Below are 4,693 nucleotides of genomic sequence, written 5' to 3'. Positions count from 1 at the left end.
CCTTGTATTTCTGTATTCCTGAATTTCCCTGAACATTTTTCTACTTCCTTCCTTCGTCGATCAACTGAAGTATTTCTCTATTGTTTCCTCGCCTTTTTTGTACCTCTGACTTCCTTTCCAACTTCTGTGATTGCCTTTTTTAGAGATGTCCATTCTCCTTATCGCAGTATTTGTAACCTTAGATATCTTCCAGCTTCTCTCTTCCTTAAGTACTTACGTATCCCACTTCTTTGCGCATTGATTCTTCTTGGTTAGTCTCTTAAATTTCAGCGTACTCTTCATCACTACTGAATTGTGATCTGAGTCTATACCTCCTCCTGGATAAGTCTTACAATCCAATATTTGATTTCGGAATGTCTGCTTGACCATGATGTAATCTAACTGAAATCTTCTCGTATCTCCCGGCCTTTTCTAGGTATACCTTCTCCTTTTGTGATTCTTGAACAGAGTATTCGCTACTACTAGCTGAAATTTATTACGGAACTGAATTAGTGTTTTTCCTCTCTCTCCTGTAACCCCTTCTTCTATTCTCTCCCTTCCAACCGCATTCCAATCACCGATGACTATTAGATCTTCATGTCCCTTTACGTACTGAATACCCGTTCAGTATCCTCATATAATTTATGTATCTCTTCATCTTCAGCTGTGAAGTTGGCAGGTATACCTTATCTATCGTTGTCGGCGTTGGTTTGCTGTCAAGTCTGATGACAACAACTGTTCACAGCAGTTCACTCTCTGGCCTAGTTCCCTGTCCATACGAATCCCACTGCCCTTATACCACATACTGGTGCTGTTGATTATACCCAATACTCGTTTGACGAGAAATCCTTATCTTCTTTCCATTTTACTACACTAACCTCCACCATATCTAGACCGAGCACAGCACTTTGCATTTCACTTTTCCGATTTTCCAGCTTTCCCAGCACTTTCAAACTTCTGACATTCTATGCTGCGGCTCGTAAAATGTTATCCCTTCGTCGGTTATTCCTTCTTTTTCTCATGGTCACCACCCCTTTGGCAGTCCCCTCCCGGAGATCCGAATGGGGGACTATTCCGGGATCTATTGCCAATGGAGAGATCATCATGGCACTTCGGCACTTTTTCCGTTACAGGCAACATGTCCTGTGGATACAGATCATGTGTCTTTAAAGCAATGTTTTCCATTGCACCCTGCATCCTCATGACATTGATCATTGATGATTCTTCCTCCTTTTAGAGCAGTTTCCCACCCCAAGAACACGAGAGTGCACCGAGCCCCTGTGCACTCCTCTGCCCTCTTTGGCTGAATGAGGGTGCCTTCTTAAGCCGGAGGACTTCATGAGTCATTGCTGACGATTTTTATTCAAAATTTGAGCTGTAGCGAAGTTCCATTCTGGGACAGAGAACGTATTGATTTCCAATCAAAGGCGCTACCCCTCCAAATGACAATTACACAAGCATGTTGGTGACTAAGTTATTAATTTGCAAATTTTGATACGAAAATCAGTGTAATTAATATATAAATTAACTAATCATGTTGAGAATTTTCTGAAAAATAAAAGTATAAAGGTCGGAACTCATTGCAAGCAGTTTATCTGATAAACAGTTGATGAGAAGTAATTGCATGGTTAACTTTCTCGCCTAAAATGTTAGTGCTGTTGATAAATTTTTGTCAGTTTGCGTGCTAGCTTTGTTATGAATTATTCTCTCCTGAATAAAGAGTTACGTTTCATTTCTGTGTTTAATCCTATTACAATAGTGAAAGTCTGACCGAGAGTAGAGCGATGGTTTTCCACTGTAAGTTAAATTCAAGCGACAGTCAAATGTAATGGTGAATAGGAATTGTCCAAAATACATTGGATAAAATTTTTATTTAAGGTAGTCTTCGCTTCAGCCAAATAGTAACCATTCACCATTTGACAAGTGACAACTGAAACGTCCCATTAGAAAAATTATGAATGACTGTGCTGGTAAACTTCTATGTTATTTGATTTTCAAACAGTTCAGCAAAACTCGACGTAATCAAACAGTTTTCTCTTTGCTTATACCGATCATCACTAAACTGACACACAATATTTTTAGCGCAACGCAAAAATCCCTACAAAAGAATGGCCCTGACTAACCATAACCTATACCTTTCATGAATCGTTACTCAAACTACTGCAATACAGCGAGTGCCAATACTGCAAGCTAAAGAAAATATTCTAATTACTGAAGGCACTAACTACAGACAGGCATAGTTAACAAATGAAAGATTTTGATAGAGAACAAACAATTTATTTACATTAATAGTGTTCAAAAGTCATCATATATATATATATATATATATATATATATCTATCAATTCATGACATCCATCTTTACAAATTTTCTTTTTCTGGCGGACACACGTCCAGATCGTCCGCTTATAGCAACCTCTCAAAACTGTGGCATCTCTCTCTCCACATCCACCATTGTTGACGGCTCACCTCCAACTGCACAACGCTACGCGCTGTTCACATCCAACTGCCCAACACTACACAAGCGAATATTCCAACAATGAATCCAATCAGCCACAGACTGCACGCAACACAGTCAACGATTTTCATACAGAGCACTGCGTAGCGTTACCAACATAAAAACCTAAACAGCCTACTTACACAACACACATTTTTTTTCCTAAATTGATCTAGAGCTATCAAACCAGAGAAACTCGGGTACTGAGCTTCAACCCCGCTCACTGGGGTATGCACACACAGCCCCTTTCCAGATTCATCCTTGGCATGTAGTTGGGAAGCTGGGTAAGGTTTCATGAGGATCAATGGCCATGATGTCCGCTATTGCTACATCCCGTTGTTGGTCGAATAAAGTGAAAAGTTTTACATAATTTTTAAGTTATTTTTACTTTTGCTGAAGCAATCTCTACGTCATACGTTATCACAGTTCTTTTGCGCGCATTCGAAAAGCTTGTGATCTAATCATCATTAAGGCATCTGACTGCTGTGAGCTCTGTTTAAGAGCTACAAACTTAAATGTGTGCACTACTTACCCACTGCCTGTAGTCGTTACGCCGAACGAGATGGCGCAGTGGTAAGACACCGAACTTGCAATCTGGAGAAAGGCAGTTCATGTACCTGTCCGGTTATACGGATTTAGTTTTGCTGTGATTCTTCTAAAACGCTTGAGGTGACTAACGGCATAGTTTCATTGAAAAGAAAGTGGATGATTTGCTTCTAATATACATGTGTATATATAGAAAGGAAATAAAAAATCGCAGCAGCAGAAAGGGGTTTGTGCGACATAAACGAAAGTTGGTTAGCGTATTTCTACATCTGAAGGATGGTGTCTGTTAAAGTTTCACTTCACTTGTACGAGAGTGACGCCACGATGAGAATACAAATCGGGTTTGCTTTATATACAAGCTGTAACGTTCGTGAGCATTAGTTTTTCCTTAGAGATTGAACGTGGAGAGTTGAAGTTAGTCAAGAATGCCTTTAAGACGATAAAGACGCCATCATCCTGATCTATATAAATGACCTGGGTGACAATCTGAGCAGTTCTCTTAGGTTGTTCGCAGATGACGCTGTAATTTACCGTCTAGTAAGGTCATCCGAAGACCAGTATCAGTTGCAAAGCGATTTAGAAAAGATTGCTGTATGGTGTGGCAGGTGGCAGTTGTCGCTAAATAACGAAAAGTGTGAGGTGATCCACATGAGTTCGAAAAGAAATCCGTTGGAATTCGATTACTCGATAAATAGTACAATTCTTAAGGCTAACAACTTCAGTTGGAAAGACCACATAGATAATATTGTGGGGAAGGCGAGCCAAAGGCTGCGTTTCATTGGCAGGACATTAGAAGATGCAACAAGTCCACTAAAGAGACAGCATACACTACAGTCGTTCGTCCTCTGTTAGAATATTGCTGCGCTGTGCCGGATCCTTACCAGGTGGGATTGACGGAGGACATCGAAAGGGTGCAAAAAAGGGCAGCTCGTTTTGTATTATCACGCAATAGGGGAGAGAGTGTGGCAGATATGATACGCGAGTTGGGATGGAAGTCATTAAAGCAACGACGTTTTTCGTCGCGGCGAGATCTATTTACGAAATTTCAGTCACCGACTTTCTCTTCTGAATGCGAAAATATTTTGTTGAGCCCAACCTACATAGGTAGGAATGATCATCAAAATAAAGTAAGAGAAATCAGAGCTCAAACAGAACGGTTTAGGTGTTCGTTTTTCCCGCGCGCTGCTCGGGAGTGGAATGGTAGAGAGATAGTATGATTGTGGTTCGATGAACCCTCTGCCAAGCACTTAAATGTGAATTGCAGACTAATCATGTAGATGTAGATGTAGATGTAGATTAACACCTCACTCAGTTTTAACTAGGTCGTGTAATAGGACTACACGAAGCTGGATGTTCCTTCTGCGATATTGCAAAAAATCGTGGCAGAAATGTAGCCCCTATGCATGACTGCTGGATGAGATGGTCACGAGAATGGGCGGTCGCAAGAAGACCGGCAGCTACCGAGAAGAAAGACTTTCGGGTTCGGTGTATGGCTCTGGCGCATCGTACTCCATCTGCAGCTGCAATTTGAGTAGCAATTTGAACAACCCTGACAAACCGAACTTTTAGAAATCGGTTTCTTCAAGGACAGGTCCAAACCAGAAGCCCTGTACCCTACATTCCACTGATCCGAAATCAACATCATTTGCGCCATCAGTGGAGCCAAGCGACA

This window comes from Schistocerca serialis, chromosome 2 (assembly GCF_023864345.2).
Source record: "Schistocerca serialis cubense isolate TAMUIC-IGC-003099 chromosome 2, iqSchSeri2.2, whole genome shotgun sequence".
NCBI lineage: Eukaryota > Metazoa > Arthropoda > Insecta > Orthoptera > Acrididae > Schistocerca > Schistocerca serialis.
The sequence above is the reverse complement of the archived record's forward strand: the minus strand, read 5'-3'. Positions refer to the sequence as shown.